Source organism: Portunus trituberculatus, chromosome 39, assembly GCF_017591435.1.
Source record: "Portunus trituberculatus isolate SZX2019 chromosome 39, ASM1759143v1, whole genome shotgun sequence".
In the NCBI taxonomy this organism is placed as follows: domain Eukaryota; kingdom Metazoa; phylum Arthropoda; class Malacostraca; order Decapoda; family Portunidae; genus Portunus; species Portunus trituberculatus.
The window spans coordinates 14,321,295-14,342,502 of NC_059293.1; the positions used below are offsets into that span (position 1 = coordinate 14,321,295).

At 38.1% G+C, this 21,208-nt stretch overlaps 1 protein-coding gene and 1 long non-coding RNA gene across 3 annotated transcripts in view; one reads left to right on the forward strand and one right to left on the reverse strand.

The window, feature by feature from the left end:
- The window catches only part of LOC123515597, a 57,773-nt gene extending 55,262 nt beyond the window's left edge, over positions 1 to 2,511 (forward strand). For both annotated transcript variants that reach the window (XR_006677909.1, XR_006677910.1), the window contains exons 4-5: positions 227 to 513; positions 2,061 to 2,511. This is a non-coding gene — a long non-coding RNA (uncharacterized LOC123515597). The remainder of the gene's footprint in view (positions 1 to 226; positions 514 to 2,060) is intronic.
- Positions 1 to 21,208, reverse strand: part of LOC123515596 — a 291,197-nt gene that overhangs the window by 232,581 nt on the left and 37,408 nt on the right. The window lies entirely within an intron of this gene.

The window sequence follows — 21,208 nt, forward strand, 5'->3', positions numbered from 1 at the left end:
TGAATCTTCATCCTTTTATCTTTTTACTTATATTATTTTCTTTAAGCCAGTTATTTATTTTTTATTCTAAAGTGCCCATTTACTTTTATTCATAGGCCTTGACTTGTCTGACACATCGAGCTCCAAAACGCTCTGCCTAGCCCTCTCAACACTCCTTGGTCAACATTATAAAATTCTTATATCTCCCTTAGGAATACTAATTTGATGTCTTTTCCTTTTATTCTAGAAGCAGAAACTGGTCATTGGTGAGACAAGAATATCTAGCACGATATAACTTCCAGCTCAGCGATGTAGCAGAAAAAGAGTAACGAATGCTCATCAAGCCAGGGACAAGGTGGTGACTGAAGTGTCTTAATATTCCTTCCATCGAAAAGTGATGTGTCGTGCAAGAAATCAAATGCAATTAGGGAAGCAAATTAAGGAGAGGAAAATGAAATTGTTCACCTCCTTACCATGATGGACAGACGACAAGGGCCAAACATAAGGATTTACACACTGCAAGCGTTGAACAAGGTTAGAATTTTTAGTTATTTGGTTTATGTGCGAGAGAGAGAGAGAGAGAGAGAGAGAGAGAGAGAGAGAGAGAGAGAGAGAGAGAGAGAGAGAGAGAGAGAGAGAGAGAGAGAGAGAGAGAGATATATATATATATATATATATATATATATATATATATATATATATATATATATATATATATATATATATATATATACACACACACACACACACACACACACACACACACACACACACACACACACACACACACACATACACACACACAGTATAAGTAGAGAAAGCCTCCAGCTCCCAGCTGGGCTCATTGACGCCATGAAGTGTTATTTTCTGAGAGTTTTCCCCCGCCATGTGTGGCGAGCAGTATCCTTTTGCTGCATTTCAGCGGTCAATGGGTGTTTCACGTGTCGCTACCCAAGCTTTACTGTGCTCAGCATGGGAGGTGCATTACCTGGTGCCAGCATGACACAACCGCTGTAAAATCCGTCCTGGTGGCGCCGTCGTCGAGAATTACAAATCTGATACCTGGGGCTTTCCGTGACCCGTGAACGCATCACGGTTGGCAGCCGCTGAGCGCCCTGTCTTATGCACTTGTTTTCCAGCCACCATTTAGGGATGCAAATTGCTTGCCAATCTATCATGGTTATGAAAGGCTCATTAATCACCCGCAAGTGCTAAATATTCAGCAATCCGTCACGGGATCCTGCCAATCAGTAAACACTCAGCCTCCTCAACACGCCGGTCAGCACGCACAGTGGCGGTGCTTGCCGGATCCTGCTGCCTTAAAAGCTTCAAGAATGCGCTGAAGCAAGCACGTCTTCTTCCCATCTCTAAGACGCGAGGCGTTCCTTCCTTAAGTGTATGGTGCGAGATATGTAAGACTTGAGTAGCTTATATCTGTGCATTTAATTTCTTTATTTTTTCTTAATCCTTCAAGATTCATATTCTTTTCTACCTTATATTTCCATTTTTTGGTTATTTTTATAGGAAATAGTTACTATACATTTTTTTTTCTTTTCATTCGCTTGAGTCTTTTAGGAAAGAAAAAAAAGGTGTGTTACGAACGCAGACCCTCACATATAAGCACAGTGTTATTTTCTAGGGAACAGGTAGAATTATAAAGAGTCAGTTTATTTAGAGGAATTAATGACAGTTTATAAATAACTCTAACGTTTTTTTATAGTATTGATGTATAGTAAAACATGCAGTTGATTCATAACTAAGCCTCAATGAAGTAACGTATCAGGGTGACGTCCTTGCCTTTGATGCATTACTTATATGGTGTGTCCGGTTGTATTTCACACACATACATAAATAATTATATATCAGTAATTTATGTATTAAGTCTTGGCCAATGTGTGTGTGTGTGTGTGTGTGTGTGTGTGTGTGTGTGTGTGTGTGTGTGTGTGTGTGTGTGTGTGTGTGTGTGTGTGTGTGTGTGTGTGTGTGTGTGTGTGTGTGTGTGTGTGTGTGTGTGTGTGTGTGTGTGTGAAAATATAATATCAGTCTAATCATTCTTTTATTTTTCTTCTCTTTCAAATTAGGTTCGTTTTGCCCCGTGTGGTGTTGGAGCCATAACAAGAAACATCGGAGAACGCGCCAGCCTCAAGGTACTCCAAAGCTTCCTCGGCAAGACTCCTCTGCCTCAGGTCTTGTTGCGCCACTGAATACAGTATCAATGAGACTAACAAGAACAGAAGACCGACTTGAAGAAATAAGTTATAATTAAAGATCTTTATAATGTGTAATCTTTTGCTTTAATAAATTGAAAACATCCCTATTTCTTCTAATACATTTCATATATAAGTTTTGTTGCAATGATAAAACTAAATCATTGAGAATAGCTGCTTTATATCAACATTGGATAACATGTCTGAATATAATAGAATATTGAAACGCTGAAACAAAGCTAAAAAGTAATGAGTCTGAATATTCTTTAGAATTTTCAGGAGAGGCTAACTTGTGTACTTTATAGATAAACAAATTTATAAATACCACTGTAATACAAAAATACAAAGTCAGTTTTAATTTCCTACATGAACTAAGATATTGCTGCTTTCTCCTTATGACATTCTTAACAGAGTCCTGATGTTACTTGGATTTATATCTAATTGTGGACAAAAATGACAACTGCCTGGTCTCAGTATTCATCCGAGGTGTTTGCAAATGTTGAAATTTAGACAAATATGCAATTAATGAATTAAACAGATACGGTATACAATCTTACATTACATTTCTGTCTTGGTCACACAAATATCGCAATGAATTGTCACTCAGAATATAAGACAATTGATAATGAGCCTTGAGTTATCAAATAAGCAAAACGAGAAACAGAATATGAAACGCTACCCGAGGTAAGACAACCTTCCCTTTACTCATATAAATCAGGCTTTATTGAAGAAAGAAAAAAGGAGAGATAAGGAAATAAGTGCAAATGAAATACATAAAAAGAATCCCTGCATCTTTCTAGTTTGGTGGAAGTATTCATGAGAGGTCAGTGAAGATGGCACATGTCACAACCACCACTCCTTATCGCATTCCTCACTCAAAGCACTTCACGCTTCAGAGACTCCGCGGCACTCTTATCCCGCTACCAGGGTCATTTTTCCTTTCCTTATGAGAGAATCGAATGACCAAGTGCTGTGGAGAATGGAAGTGAAAGGAGGATTGATAATGGAGATCATAAAGAGAGATATAAAGGTTTGGGGTCAGGAAGAGAAGAAAAGAGAAGAGCTGAAGGGTATGAGTCTTACAGAAAGAGTATGTGAGAGAGGAACGAAAGGAAGGAAGAGGAGTACGTGAATGGAATAGTAGGAAAACCTCGAGGAAGATATTGAGCTAAAAGACGCTCTCTCTCTCTCTCTCTCTCTCTCTCTCTCTCTCTCTCTCTCTCTCTCTCTCTCTCTCTGCATGTTAAAGAGACAAAGAAGCTCAGAAAGGAAGAAACAAGAAGGAGTAAGGCACAAGGATAGAATAATAAACACAGCTCATATACATTTTAGTCAGTTGGACAGCATTTTGTGTTTTCTGCAAGCTTCAAAGAGACTACCAAAGAAAAAATAGATTTGAAAAAAATGTTCAGCATCTTCCACCCTAAAAGTTAAAGAAAGATAAAGTCCGAGAGGTATTTTGAAGCGTCAGCGTACACCGAAGAATAGAAAGATGTGTTTACCAACGCTTACATGGACATGGCAGTTCAGTAAGGAGGGAAGGAAAGAAGATTCGACAAGGACTACAAACATAGAAAAATAAAACAGGCAGCTGCAGTGAACCTTGCATAAAAATGAGGGAAAAAAGGTTAAAGTCGGAGTGCAAAGGTAAGTTCTGAGTGTATCTTGGTGCTTCGGTGCTTCTCTCTTAAGTAATTCGAGCAGTAGAAAAGAGAAAAAGTCAAGGAGAGAGTTTGCAGAATAACAGATGTATCATGCCAAGTCGGCTCCCACTGCCCAAGAGAGGAAGTGAATCTACAATGCCTTGCTTTACTCTAGCTATCTTCCCCTGCCCTGCCCTGTTCTATCTCGCCCTATTCTGCTTTACATTGCCCTGTCTTGCCCTGGCCTGCCCTGTCCTGCCCTGACTTGCCCTGCCCTGTCTTGCCATATCATATCCTGCTTTGACGTATTTAACTGTCCTACCCTATCGTGCCCAGCCTTGCCCTTCCTCACTATAAAAATCAACTCAATCTCCAACCTACTAAAGGCCGTTTGAAACACCTATTACTTTCCTCCACATCACAATGGCTGACTTGTATTTTGCCACTAGTGTAAAATACTTTCATAATTCTACACGTGTAAAAATTAACCAACTTTTCAAACTAAATATCATTACAGGACATTTTATTTTTCTCTCTCCCTTTTTTTTTTTTTGTACTCAGCGTCGATATCAAAACATGACGGATTTGCCACAGTAGCGTTCGGTCTCGCGCCTTACGCAAGGAAGCTATGTTGCAATAAACGTCAGAGTGGTGAAAATGATGATGCTTATTTACACTCAGCGAGACATCCAGTGTTTATTTCAAGAATACACGAAATAGGAGAAGGAAGGGCGAAATGATTGAGCGCAAGGCAAGAAAAAAGAAGGTATTGTCAGAGAATTAAAGTTAAGAAAATGTAGAGATGTTAACCTTGCTGGTGTGGCCTGGAATAAAAGGAGAGCCCATTGGTAGGTGGGTATGTGCATGTATGTTTTGCAGACACTGCCATTTGTACACTTAACCCCTCCAGTACTATGACGTGTTTTCATATTCATTCTGCTTTTTATTTAATGATTTTATACAGCTTCAGAAACTTAAGTTGGGATTGAAATACAGAAGATTCTGGCCCTTTATCTTCTGATCTCCATAAACCCTTCCTAATGTAAATAAAATCATCTCATCCTACCCACACTCATGGTAAAAATGCATTCCTGTACTGAAGGAGTTAATGGTTTCTTGCAGCTTCCTTTATGTTGCGCCCTTATGTTCAAGATGAGAAAGGGAATATGTCAGGATAAAGCTCTCAGTGTCTTTATCTTGTATTTAAAGCGGATCATGATAATAATGATGATTTCATTAACTTACATGTCTACGATAATTAAAACAATGTAGCTTAGTACCCATATTTCGTGCAGTCACATACTCAAATAGTCCTTCCTGCTTTCCTGAAGGAAGTTATAGCTAATGAAATAAAGTGTTACTCCTTCAACATCTAATCCAGAACTATACACCTGCAGATTCCTCCAGAGTTACCTAGCTCTAATAGAGATCCAATAATTTACATTAAAGTCATCTAACACACTTGTTCTATTAACTTTCCTTATCTTCATGTCGTCTTTCTCGTCATTCTTCCCCAAACACATGAATTATTTTTTTTCCAAATATAAATTTCTTATACTCACTCGAACAAGAACCTAAAGACACCTTGTAACTTGAATTGGCTCTTCTTTAGTATTTTTCTTTCTTTTACATGAGAGACAAACAGCGGGTCTTCTCTCTCGGAATTTGTTTTCGTCCCTGGATCTTACTTACTTATGGGAAAAAAAACTGCAACAATCCCACTCCCAACACATGTCAAAACTGCACACACATATACATCTACCTTACTTTTCGTTAGCATTATTCTACTCCTTGACACTTGTTGGGCTCCTCACACCTACTCCTTCACACACTTACTCACTTCCTCATCACTATCTACACCAAACTCCAATTTACTTGCTGAGGTGAAAAGCAACTTAATTTCTCAAAAACCGAAATGTTAGTACCGAATTCTTTCGCGAAGTCAATATTCGTTACCAAAACATTCGCTACATGGTCACCACGACAAAGTCAGGGAAGGTTTTCGGAGTTGAGAAAAAAAATGTCATTCGAGAGAGACTGGTACAGCAAGAGATAAATAAGGTAAATATGAACACTGTAAGACCAATAGAAAAATAAATATATTTCGTATGCTACAAGAGTGATTGTAATAAGAAGGGAGAAGTAGAGTCATGGTCAGAAATAAACCAACGATGTATTTAAGCCTTTTCCTCAATTATATATCCTCTAATTAGGTAACATTCTTTTACAAAACATAACAAGTGATACATTACTAGAAAATCAGAGGATTTAATATTGAAGGAAAAACTAAGGACGACAAAAAAAAAAAAAATACTGACCTTTCATTTATATCAAGAAAATCACATCACCCGAAACTGATGGAGCTAGAGCGAAGTACATAAATAGTAAGATGAATATGTAAGGAAAATAGAGATAGATAAACAATAAACATAAAGAACAATACACAACAATAAGACACAAACAGATCAACGGATTACGAAGAGACGAAGCTATTACAGGTAAAACACTACAGTAAATAAATAAATACAAGAAACAGTAGATGAATAACTACAACAACATAACTATATCCTCAATGTACAAAGACACTCCTCTAACATACAACTAGAAAAACAATAAATAAACAGGATATCCTTGAATGGGACGATGAAAAGGACGTCCATTTGAATCGAGGGTAAACTTATCACGCGCATCAAGGTCAGAGCAGGCGCGGCTGGGGACAAGTCACATGCATCACCTGTATTGAGTGCTGATACTAATTGACGGCAGGTGAGCAGGAACAATTGTACCATACACCACCAATAGGACGGCTGAGGATTCCACCTGCCTTGCTTGCCCTTCAATACTTCCTTCACTCCAGTTGTATGTTTCCTAATTCAAATTGTCAAAAGGAAAAGCTCACGTCACCTTCGAAGATTTTTTGACTTAAAATTATACATTATGAACGTGCTATAGATGATTAAAAGGTTATGTGCATGTTTAGTTTTCTCTCAATTGAAAGGGTGATGCTCTGGCGAGTGTGTCTGCTGGACGTACTCGAAAATTGTGTCGCTTACTCGTGTATTGTCAAAGAAAATGATGACTGGTGAGGTGAGTGATGATGTTTGCTCGAAGGTAAGTGTTAGTCTTCACGTTTATGCAAATAACTAGAAATAAGGAAGATATGAATTAGAGAAAATGATGAGTGGTGAGGTGAATGATGGTGTTTACAGAAAGGTATGTGTTGGTCATTACATATATGATAACAACTGGAAATAAGAAATATATATATATATATATATATATATATATATATATATATATATATATATATATATATATATATATATATATATATATATATATATATATATATTCATGTAGAAGGTAATCAATAGTTATAAAAAATCATAAATTTATTCATATTTCTTTTGGTATAAGACGGTTAGTAACCCTTGGTTGTTTTCAAAGGAAAGTATAAATCTTATAATCACCGGATTACACACACACACACACACACACACACACACACACACACGGCAATAACCTTCCCGGAACTTACTTTGGAGAGATTGCAAGACTCATAGCGGCTTTCAGCAAGGCTATAGATGTAACTTTACAAAATATCACAATTTTATTAAACTTTTCATATCTTTTCATGTTATATTTGTATGATATCTTAGTTTATCTACGACTCCACATCAATTCGTTTCAAGGAAGAATCACTGCCTAGTTAGCTAAAGAATCTGGTGATTGCAGTATCTTCAGCAATGTATATAAATGATGAATATATAAAGGCATAAAGGCATGTTATAGTTATTTCCATATTAATTGTATGGTCTCTGTTGGTGCCCACGTCTTTCTATATGTCTCTTCTATATCTTACTTACATTTTCTTGTTTTACCGTCTTAGTTAATCTGCGAATCTACCTTTTCCTGATTGTCTTTCTGTCTTCTATCCTTCTGTGTTTATCTTCCTGTTATATTCTGCTTGTGTGTGCATTTGTTTACATATCTTTACGTTAATCCATTTGTGCTTCATGTCTACAATATTTGCTTATTAGCCTGCCTGTTTTTCTCTGTCTTCTTGTATAAAATAGTCATTCTCTTTGTCTGTTCATTTGTCTGCTTGTTTGTCTATTTATCTATTTATTTATTCATCTATGTCTATATCTATATCTAGTCCTCTCTCTCTCTCTCTCTCTCTCTCTCTCTCTCTCTCTCTCTCTCTCTCTCTCTCTCTCTCTCGTTAAATGCACGACAATTCTCGGACATAACTATTTCCGTGATGACGAATGAGCGAATGAAACACAACATGTAACCATTAAGCTTTAATGATCGTAGTAAATTTCATAAGATCGAAGACTCAGGATCGTTCACTACACGAGGAAATATTGACACTACAGCTGCTACGCAAGGAGCATATCATTATGAACTGATTGATTCGAAAAATACATTTTCTTTTTTCTTTTAGATTTAGGTGGTTTATTAATGCGAGGACCACAAGAAAGTACTCTATATTCCTGGATACGGCAAGATTCAATACACACGCAAATGTTGATTAATAAAGAAGAATGCGATATAGAAAGACAAATTTTCGAGTGATATGATAATTACACCCGTTAAGTAAGTCAAATTATGAATAAATAAATAAATAAGTAGGTAAATATACAGATCAGTAAGCACATAAGTAAATGAAAGAATAATGATATGCTATATAAATATATGTTTGAATGAATAAAGAAATAAACATGGTAACCAAGAAAAATGTTTTTTTCCCAGAACAACCTGCGTGAATGTGACCCAGGAAGAAACACATCAGTGCCGTCTGGGAAATAAATCAGCATTACTGAATCTTTAAATAGACGATCGATTTCTCAGACCGAATTTTTCAAGTATGTGTTTATGATTTAAGTAATAGATTGACAAGGATGCTATAACGTATACGTCTTAAAGCTAGAGTAATCATTTCAGTGATCTTTCAAAGCAAACCAGAAGAAAGCTCAGATATAAAATTAAGGATTAGAAATCAACGATACAGAAAATGCGAAAAAGTTGATGCTTCACCAGTATAGAAATTAAATAGCTTTTAGGTATGACATATGAATTTATAGATAACAGTATTTTAAAGAAAGCAAAGACCTCTACTCTTATTTATTATTTTTTTTAATAAGGAAAGAAGACATGGAGCTAAATCATAATTTTCGTTGCCAGGACGAGATCAAGATTTGACAAGGCAAAGGATCACATTTCCTGGGCCGGTACCTGCGGGGAAAGCGGAGGACAGTTTTAGGTTAATGGGACCGGGTTCAGGAATGACCGGTTTGTCAAGGCTTAGACGAGCGCCAGCAGAAAAGCAGCTTCTCGGCGAGTATCGGGATGAGGCGACGCGACCAGCGATAAAAGAAAAAATATATTGCCACAATACCTGCTTATCTCAGGTATTAGGGAGATGAGGAGACTTCAGTCTGCAAGGCGGCATGAAAGTGTAATGCTGCTCATGGGGGACACTCTCTCTCTCTCTCTCTCTCTCTCTCTCTCTCTCTCTCTCTCTCTCTCTCTCTCTCTCTCTCTCTCTCTCATATATATATATATATATATATATATATATATATATATATATATATATATATATATATATATATATATATATATATATATATATATAATTGAATTAATCTTTAAAGCAATCTATGAATATATCTGTGACAAGAAAAATGTAAAAAATTAGGCAGTTAACTGGTAATGAAGGTAACTTAATGATGGGCAAATAAAATAATGTAACTGCTCCTAACAATTACATAACATCACTTTTCGATTAAACTTTGCTAATAGCTGCAATAATACAACAACAACTATAATAGCAAAAATAATAATAATAAAATAAATTACATCAGTTAACGACGCCGGCACTGGACAAGAGGACGAAAGCTGGCGCCCTTTTAAGATACGCCCGGAGGGAGGGTGAAGTGCACGTCGATGGCACTGACTCACGTGGAAGTTTGTCGCTGAATTTTTTTCTTGAAATGTTTGAGCCTGTAGAGGACCATCAAGCCACCACTGAGACACACGGCGGCAACAGTGACCACGCTTTACCACTTGTCCTCACGGTGCTGCCTCATGCTCCGCCACACTGACACACGCCCGGGTGATGCATGAGGCCGTAGTGCTATGCTGCCAGCCGCCCGCTCTGAAACATTCTCAAGTCCTGCCTCTAAACCCATCAATATCTAATAATTTTTTACGCAATTATACTTATAGGTTTAGCAGGTGACCGTCATAATATACGAGGAAACATTACAAATCTACTTAGGCAAAGGAAACACAATGTCATCATCTTTGAAGGTGTGTTAAGAGTATCCTGTTTTATTTTTTTCTCAACCCTCTCAAGAAAATATAATGACTGAAGAGAAACTGAAATGTCACAAATGCAGTTTCAAAACTTTATTTTCTGTTATAGGCATTTCGCTCTACATGACGCCAAATTTGTGGACATATGTATGCGATTTCTTGAAGCAGACGACCACCTATCATTTACTTCGCCGCTTCCTCATCCTCGCCTCCGCCAGACACTGTACTAAGATCACGCAAGCACTTGCGAACCTCTTGGTCTTATAATTTATTTGGCTACTCGTAGAAAAAAAAAAAAAAACAAGAGAAAGAAAATTCGTCTTATACAAAAAACAAATCACCATTAAAAAGAATGTCTGTATTACTGATTTACTTGTATTATCTAATGGCACTATTTTGTGTATCGTATGTTCTGCTTTATTCAAAATTGAAGTAATGTCCTACACCATCTACTACATATTTCTGATAGCCGTACGAAGACGTTACTCTCATACCAATAAAGCAGAAGAAAACCAAGACATCAGCCTTCTACAACCCATATATTGACTTCCCTAGATTTTGTGATTTTTCTTTTTATTTTCCTCTTTTATTTTGTACACTTCCCATGTATGTAATTTACTGACCTATCTTGACGAAGCATAGGATTTCACTGCTCTTATATCACCAAGCACAAGAAACCCAAGATGTCGGCCTTGACTATAAACTCCCTTCCTCAACATTTAAACACCTAACACCCTAAATACGACACAGATTTTTCATTGCAGAGCCTCGGATTAATGAACACTTAGTATTGGTACTAAATGTAGGGTGATATTTTTTTCTTATCACACATCTTGACTCCAAACTATTTGTCTCAACATCTAAACAGGCCGTAACACCCAGAACATAACACTGACCTTTCCTGACGAGTGCTCGGGTAGTGCTGCTCTTAAAGGCACTAAATACAGGAAAGCCAGGTGTCGCCCCTTCAATGGACACGATAAATGACAGGTGTTTTCCTTGGTGCCGCCGCAGGGAAACATTGGTAGCGAGCAAGTGTCAAGGGACCACTTTGGGTCACCACACAACAGTGGGAGGCGGCAAAATGCACACAACGAGGCCTGGCTGTTTTTATTTGTCAGTTTTTTTTTTTTTTTTTTTTTTGGCAAAGAGGAAATGCAAAACAGAAGCGAACTTGTTGAGGGAGTGTTTGTATTGTGCTACATGAGCTATTGTCTAAAGAAAAGGGTATATGAGAGGCCCTGCTGTTCAGATTTTTTGTCAGATTCTTCTTTTCGATAGATAGGAAATGTTAAAAAAAAAGTTGATTTATTGTCTGAGTGTGTGCTTTGTATGTTGCATAAAATACTGCTTAAGACACGGTACACTTGAAAATAAAAATAAATAATTGCCATTAAACAATAAACACAATATTTACGTAACGAAGCCTACTTGTTTGTTACGTGTTTTTTTTTTTTTTCGAAGAAAGGAAATGGATAACAGTATCAGGCATGTTGACAGCGGATGTCTGTAGCATGTTATATAAATGTCCAAAGAAAGAGAAAGCCAGGAAAAACGAAATGGTCAAAGCGAAATCTGGGTATTTTCATTTCTATAATTTTTTTCATCTTTTTAACAGATAGGAAATGTAAGCAAACTTATTGAGGGAGGGTGTTTGTGGCATGCAATGTATGTAAGTTTGCGCCTGAAAGAAAGAACATACAGCATAACATGAAGGCATAAAGAGGATAGTGGCATGAGAATATGTTGCAAGATGGATGGAGTGAATGCAGCATCTCTATGGAAAGAAAAAAAGTGAGAGTTCCTTGAGGACAAAGAAAAAAGAATAAAAAAAGTTAGTGTACTGTAGGATGCAGTTCTTATTTTGTTTATTTTTCTTTTTTATTTAGCTTTTTTATGCAAAATGGAAAACAGAAAAGGAAAACTGTGTGGGATGCAATTTTTTTTTTTCTATATTTTCTTTAGTCTGCTTTTTTTTCTTTCGAACAGCTGCACAAAATATATTTGACAAAATATTCCAAAATTAATTATTGCTTGACTAGCATAACGTTAACTGGAATATAAAGAAAAATATCATGCATACATATGAAAAGAGTGGGAATGAAACAAAACATTATAAAAAAAAAACGGATGGCGAAGAAACAAAATGCTCCTTTGCATGTCAAACCAAAAATTTTCCTTTTGAGCATTTCTAAAATCTTTGAAAATCATGAAAGCATTCTTAGGTATAAACTTCACATTCCTTAAAGATCGTACATCAACTGATTCAAAGAACACATTAAGGCAATTACATTGCAAAAATACTTCAGAGAAATACATATCATAGAAGACTCCACGACAGCAACTTGACAGATAAGTTAATCTAATATCAATGTGAGAGAAACGCAGATGAGAACTATAGTAGTTATAACAATAATGAAATATATATATATATATATATATATATATATATATATATATATATATATATATATATATATATATATATATATATATATATATATAAATCATGAGAGAGAGAGAGAGAGAGAGAGAGAGAGAGAGAGAGAGAGAGAGAGAGAGAGAGAGAGAGAGAGAGAGAGAGAGAGAGAGAGAGAGAGAGAGAGAGAGAGAGAGAAACTTGAATGAATGAGAGAAAGAATGAATAAATGAATGAACGTGTGTGTGTGTGTGTGTGTGTGTGTGTGTGTGTGTGTGTGTGTGTGTGTGTGTGTGTGTGTGTGTGTGTGTGCAGGTCACTCCCTCACCGCTGTGTAAATCCCAGCCAGCCTCATGGGAGGGGAGAGACTGTCTGGGAACACCGGCGACCCTCTCTGCTATTTTTAGAAAGTAATGGAGTGAGAAAGGGGAGAAAGTTGCTATTTCCCTTTAAAGATATTTTCATTACCTTATTGGGTTTGTATTCCAGTACGAGGGAGAAGGAAGAGGAGGAAGAGAATGAAGAAGAGGAGGAGGAGGAGGAGGAGGAGGAGGAGGAGGAGGAGGAGGAGGAGGAGGATAAAGGAGAGGAAGAGAAGGAGCAGACCAATAGCTTCCTTCTGTATGGATAATTATAACCTGCTTACGTATTTTTGTACGTATCACCTATTTGTGTGTGTGTGTGTGTGTGTGTGTGTGTGTGTGTGTGTGTGTGTGTGTGTGTGTGTGTGTGTGTGTGTGTGTGGACTTAATCTCTTACAATCTCTACTTCCTTGTCAAGAAGTAACATGCCAAACAGTTTTCCTTGTATTCTCTTATCATTTATATTTTCTTATCACTTCATATTATATTGCCTCTCTTTCTACATAGTGGTGCTGCTGGCGGTGGTGGTGGCATGGTTCTTTACCACCACCACCACTACTACTGGTGTGCGTCTAACCCAGTTGAATGACACAGAGTATTGTTTTGATACTTTTCCCATTATTAATATTTAAACGACAATAAACAATGAATGGAGAAAATTCCATACTTGTGTTTGCCTTAAATATTAATGGAGTTCCTGTTTTGTGGCTCGGTCTTAACAGGGTCACTGATAGCGAAGACATTCATTCATGCTTCATATCTTTATATATATTTTTCGAAGGAGGTGAAATATATAAAGGGTAATACAAACGACTAACCGGAAATAAATACGATTTAAATTGTGTTGCCAGTGTCATGTTGAATGAGAAACCCTAATAATGAATACTGTACTGGGAGAGCAGAGTTATCGCGAGGCAAGGAGCATGTGACTCTACCGATGGAATTGTGGTCACTATAGTAAAGGAAGACGAACACGCAAGATTCAAAGCAATCTCTCTCTCTCTCTCTCTCTCTCTCTCTCTCTCTCTCTCTCTCTCTCTCTCTCTCTCTCTCTGTGTGTGTGTGTCTGTGTCTGTGTCTGTGTGTGTGTGCGTGTTCATGCATTATATATATATATATATATATATATATATATATATATATATATATATATATATATATATATATATATATATAATCACACACACATTACAGTATATTATATTGTATGCGCCCACGTAGGGTGACGCAATAATAAACGTAGCAAATTTACCGGTTTTTGCACCGCCAGTTTCTTTTTCCATATCGGGCAATACCCACTGGGAAGCAAATCCCTTAAATCGGCCAATATTTAGTGGTGGCTTACCCTCGTTGAGATCCTTCTAATAGTTAAATAATACAACACGACTAATGTGCAGCTGTGTAGTCGATCTTCTCGGAGGAGGGCGGTGCGGGCGGCGGTGGCTGGGTGCGCGGGTGGAGCAGATGTGCGCCTCACCTGAGCGACCAAGGCGACGCTTTTCCGCCGTCGCGTCTTGATCACTTTCGACAAAGACAGAAAAATACGGTAGCCATCTCGCCTGACACACACCACACCTCAAGAATACCTCTCATGCCTCAGTTCGGGTTGTTTGTTTTCAATCTAGTCTTTTGGCTCCAAATGAAACCGTGACGGAAAATTCTTCCTAATAATTTGAAAAAAAAAAAAAAAAACGAGGTATTAGTTATCGATATTCATTGTATAAAACTCAACCCCAGGTTAAATTAGCTAACCACCATAAACTGTTAAATGTAAACACAACAAGTCACGGGCATTGCTTTGTGTTGCAGTCAATTTTACAAGTTAAGAGTTACAGGTAAATATTGCTGTTTTCATACGCGGTTTTCGGATTAAGTAATACAAGCACTAACACAGCTCAATTAGTGGCAAGAAGCAGTCCGTCTCAATACGTATATCATCCACATGACTTTATATTCCAATAGAGGTACATATTATTATTGTTACTTTGACACTTGCCTCTGGATCATATTATACAACCACAGACAGATCGTATAAGTAATGACAAGAAAAAAAATGGTGGTTCTAAATTGCGCCTTCCTGGCAACATACAGGCACAAGCGTCGCCTATTTTGTGAGAAGGACCAGTACTTCATCTTACTCAGACAGCGCTCCTTAGGGGATTAAATTCTCAAGCTTTATAATGAGAAATTTAAATCAATTGCACATGAAAGCAGCTCTCCGTCTTTATCATCATGTATCCAAGGTTGTATAAAGTAATTTATACCACCAATATTGTTCCATCATTTTATCATATTTTTGTTTAATTTTCTTCCTTATTATTTGTTTAACCTTTCTCAATCTGTGTCTGGCATTCCACTAGTCTATATCCAACCATGTGCTTCTGCATTTTTACTGGCAAACTTGATTTTTTAAACTTTATCACTTATTGGCCTACTTAATAACGCTACTTGCCTCCTCGCATAAGTATATCACTGTTTGAACTTCTGAGACTAAAACTGGATGCAAAATAGAAAGGTTGTATGTGCCTCTGCCATGTGAAAATTATCAAATTTATTCAATTATTGAGTATTTGTAATGAAACTTCACCAACGCAGAAGAAACGCTTGCGAGGGAAACCTGCATCAGAGCAACGTTTACTAGTAATCGCATGCGAAAACCCGCCTCTCCTCTTAATTCTGGAGATGTACTGCAATTCGTAGCTGAGAAAACTACATTATGTTGCCACAAGAAGTTTATGAGAGAAGAAATAATATGAAATGAATAAGAATTATAGCACAAGAATCTCATACTTCCTACTAGAGCCTACACTAAGTAAGTACATGATCATTCTCATGTAAGTTACCAGAAGGTGTTTATAGGTGAAGTAATGGGATAAAGAAATTCGAATTAGGATACAGAAAGTCCATGCAGCAGATCATTGTTCTTGTTCAAGTCTGACATTACTGGACATTACCAAGAGGAGTTTGTGAGCGAAGGAATGAGAAGAAAAATGGGAGTCAGAATACAAGACCATAAAAAATACACTTCTTCCTGTTTGAGCCTACAAGAAGGTTCTTAATGATCCTAAACTATATACTGAACATTAACTATTACTATCTTGAACGTTTTTAAGGCTTCAATAAATATCATCTAATATTTTTTTCACATAACCATTCTATCTTATTTCCTACTTCTTGAATTTCCTTTTTTTTCATTCCCTTACTTCTAAAACCCATTAAGCTTTTTAGTTTTCGCGTATTTTCTTGTCTTGTTAGAGTACAAATACACACAAAAAAAAAACACCGTAATATTCACCCACAAGACACGTCCATTTATGAATCACATACTAAAACGTAACCTCTCTCTTTTAGGCCACACATTCTCCCTGCTTCTATACTAATCTTAACCCCTTCAGTACTGAGACGTATTTTTACCTTGATTTTTGGGTATGATTATAGACGATTTTATTTGCATTAGGGAGTATCTGTGGAGGTCAAAAGATTAATGGCCAGGGTCTTTACTATCTTAATCCCAACATAAGTTTTTGAAGCTGTATAAAAATCACCAAATAGTAACAAGAATGAATATGAAAACTTGTCCTGGTACTGAAGGGGTTAAAACACAAATTCCAAGTTAAAATGCTCCCCAAAAATAGTCTATAAAACCAAACATCCAGTTCTGACTCTTCTTCCTCTCTCTCTCTCCTCCCTAGATGCCGGTCCTCACAAGCACAGAATTCTCCCTTTATACACACAGGGGCGACAGTCAAAGAGCACTATTATAGAGGGTAGAGTTACACTATTACACAAGGTAGAGAGCAAGGCTATTCGTCTCATCATTTCCCCTCCCTTAACGAAATGTCTTCAATTTCTCACGCGTCCCCTCAGCAATGTTACTACTTCTTTTCCTACTACTACTTCAGCTATCTTCTGTCACTATTCTCACTGTCATTGCCCTTCTCATCTTAATTGCAGCATATCTCCTCGCCCTCTATTAGCGACTCCATTCAAGACTTACATCACACTCCTACTTCCATTTCTTTTATGTGTCTTTGGTGTTAGGAGTTAAGTGTTTTCTCTTCTTCATACCCTTAGATACAGTATATCCACTTTCCTTCCCTTAGCATCTCCACTTAACAGTCATATCACGTTTTCATCCCCGTTTCTTTTCCACCTCTTCAGTGTTGAAAGTTAAGTACAGTCACTCCCTCATTCCCTTAGTGTTATAGTATGTTTTGCTCCACTATCTTTCCCTCCTGCGCCTGACTCTAGTCCCTTGAAGACAGAGGGAGTCAAGGCAACTCAGAATCTTCCACTCGGGCCTGTGAAGTCTGGAGTATTTATGTTACCTTGGAGATCTTTGAAGTGTGCAAGTTTTCTCTCCAGTGTCTTGTGTTGGTCTTTTTCAAATGTCTTAGTTAAATAAATTGATATCGTATACAGGTCTTCGAAGTCTCCGTTTCTTTTTTCATGTGTAACTTTGAGGTTGTTCTTTTTTTTTGTTGTTGTTGCCATGAGGTTCGTGCTATATGTGAATAATACATATATGAAGAGATATATATCTAATTAAAAAGACAAGATGAAAAGTAGATAGATATACGGCGTTCCCATATTTCTTGATAACAAATATGCATATATCTTTCTCTTCACTGACATAGCATAACTATACTAAACATATCAATAAGGTTGATCATAAATAATTTGGAGTCATATCAGGAAAGGAAATGTCTTAGTGTTAGGTATATTCAGAAACAAATTTTATCTTACTTAAGCCGTATGTGAAGTCGTTTGTTTTCTTGACATTAAAAATAAAAATAAAATCATTAAAAATAGTTAATTATTTTTTCAAGAAACAAGAAATATTTCAAATCAATACACACACACACACACACACACACACACACTATTTATATATATATATATATATATATATATATATATATATATATATATATATATATATATATATATATATATATATATATATATATATATATATATATATATAGCTTGAATAATCAAGTATATGGGCAAATTAATAAATAAATAGATAAACAAATATACTCACAAAACAGCAAATGGGTGCATAAATAAATATATTAATAAAATAAATCAATAAATCAGTAAACAAACAAAATCAAATCACATAAATAAACAAATAGAGTCGTGGGTAATGGCAGCCAATAATTCTGATAAATTGTTATACTTTTGTACTAAAAAGGTCAGCCTGTGATTTGCAAAGTTCCCCTCACGCCTTCATCCTCCCCTCAGGCTGCTGCGCCTCTCCCCTCGGTCACCAGGAATTCTGTCACTGTATGAGGGTGAAAAGATCCTAAAAGATATCGATTGTGAAGAAAACGACTCAAGATTTCGCTTTTTTATCCGTAAAGTTTATCAGCAACTGTATTGCTGCTTATTTTTTCTCTTCTTGACACACACACACACACACACACACACACACACACACACACACACACACACACACAGGAGAAGGGAAGGAGCAAAAATAGTATGTAGGTGAAGTGATACCTGGGTGTCTGAGGAAGTGGCAGAGAGGTGAAGAGCACAGCTGAGGATTGAGGCGTGTAGGACAAGGTTGTAAGGGCAGAGGGGCGAGCCAGGGCAGCGGTAGGGGTGCGGCGAACAGTGCATCGCCTCCAAGAATCTGGCAGTCATGGCACAGCTGGCTCTTGCCTCGACAGATCATGAGTAGTTGATACGCATTTACATGCAACCAGGAGACACTGTTAATATGCATTGTGTTAGAGCTAAAGATCATCACATTGTATCAGCCACCTACATGCGTCTTCTCGTTAGCGGAAACTGACCATTCCTCACAAGGCAAGGACGCAAGCACATGAATACCCGTGTATAGGAACTGAATTCCTCTCACGTTTGAGTGACGTGACTACTACATGCCCACAAAGATCCTTTTAGCGTTTCATTGACTGTGTTCTTCCCTGTTTGCAGGAGAAACTGCAGGGTTACGTCCGTAGGTTCAAACCGCTGGCCAGGTACAGGGAATTCAAGCACCTGGCGACCGTGGGAACAAAAGCTAATATATATATATATATATATATATATATATATATATATATATATATATATATATATATATATATATATAGAGAGAGAGAGAGAGAGAGAGAGAGAGAGAGAGAGAGAGAGAGAGAGAGAGAGAGAGAGAGAGAGAGAGAGAGAGAGAGAGAGAGAGAGAGAGAGAGAGAGAGAGAGAGAGTTCATATCTTATGTCGGCATTCATGGAATTATCAAAGCAGACATGGAATTCTTTCAAGACAAAGGCTGATGAAAAGCTCTATACATATACATGGTTCATCTCTGTCGTCAGTAATCTCTGTACATTTCGTCTTCAGTGTTTTACAGAGCTAAGCGCGGTGACCAAACACTACTTGGGCATCCCGTGGAGTGGCGGGCAAAACGGCAGGGCCAAGCGCCTCACCAGAGATGATGGTGACGGCGGCGGCGCCTGGCGCTGAAGCCCAGGTGGAGGGCATCACTCCATCTAATAGGTTGCTACGTGTTACGTAATTAGATTATACACCCTGGAATAAAATATATTCACTGAGAAGCACATTACATTTCCATATATAAAAATGTTAATGACATTACCCAATTACTTACTGGATAAGCTGAAGACAGGACGAAAGACAATAATGCTTCGTGTGCCGGGACTCACCTCCGACTGATGGGCGACTCTACAGCTTCGTTACGTTTGTATCAACTTCATGAGGCCATCGACAGCCGGCAGGGCTCCTCGCTTCCCTGGGCTGCGAGCACATTGTCCATGAAGAAAGCCAGCCTAAGCCCGCCAGGCCCGCGCTGGCACCACGTGTGCCGGCCCGTATTGATCCATCGGCGGGCGGGTCAGGTGCTGGACCGGCGGGACAGGTGAACCCAGCTAGGCAGCCTCTCCCCGCCCCCGCCGCCTTCCAGGAGCTGCGATGCCTTGAGAGCCTCTAGGGTCGCTGCCCCGCCTCACCTGGGCCTCGCGCAGGGGTGGGCTCGGAGAACACGTCACGTCCAGGTAAATTAATCCATACGGTGCACCCGTGGAATTGCATGAATGTCTAATTAAAACTATTGATATGGAATAATACGCAATTTTTTCCTTCACTAATTATCCAGCCGAATATACATACGTTCGGAAATATTACGATTTTTTTCTCAGAGTCTCAGATATATGCAAATATGATAGAAAACTGTAGTCAACAAAAAACTACTGAATTACACGCATAATGTCTCGCTCATAGAAAACGTGCGATGAATAATTTTTTATGGCAACACAAACTGCAGGAGACTCGAACGTGTGCGAGATTATGCAAATATTATTTCGCTGTGCAGCTAAAACATTTCCCGAAGGTGCTCAGGGAAGGGGCTCCTCGTGTCGCGAAAAGCTTTCCTGCAGCTCCTCCCAGTGCCATGCCCAGGGACGCCCACACAAGCCAAAAGGGAACAAAACTTGCCCCTTCCACCGCCAGCAGAACTCCACCAAGCCTGGTACACCGAGAGAGAGCATCACCATTCACTTCAAAGGGTCCTATGGTGATTTTGGTATCTCTCGTTTGTCACCATGAGACCATTGCTCCTATTTGGGATGGTGAAGGATGCCCAATAGAGTTCTTAGGGAAGTTTTCATCAGTTCCCGTCACTGAAGCAGAAAAAGGCGAATCCTATCACAAACTCATAAAGTTTTATTTGCAATAGATACAATTACGCCGAAAGGGTATGAGTAATTTCATTTTTTTACATGGCTAATATGTCTAATATATGATATTACTAGTAATTCATTAAAATATTTGTTCGCTGAGCTCGAGTCACTGCCACGCTGCCCATGACAGGCAAGACAAGGTACCGAGGCAGGCAAGCAACACTGACCAGTCAAGCAGAAAGACTCGTTCCTTTCTTCCAGTCCTGGTTGCTTCCCCAGTTCTCCAGACTTGCCCCTTGCTCCCCTGTTCCCCCTGTCATTCCCCCTGCCTCGGCGTCGCCCCAAACCCGTCATCTGGTTACCCTGCACCTCGCCACTCAATAAACTAAGTCTGTCACCACAATTCCGCTTCCAACCTATAACAATTTCTCTCTTCCAATAAAACCCAATAAAACTTGGCCACTCTCCTTCCCCAAACTTTAGCCTCATGGGTCCCTTGCTCACTTGTCTCCCTCCGTTACTCTGTTACTCTGCCATGCAAATATACCTCCACGCAAAGGGGCTTTTCTACCACTTAATACCCTCATCTTATTTGACGCATCCAACATACAACACCGACATCC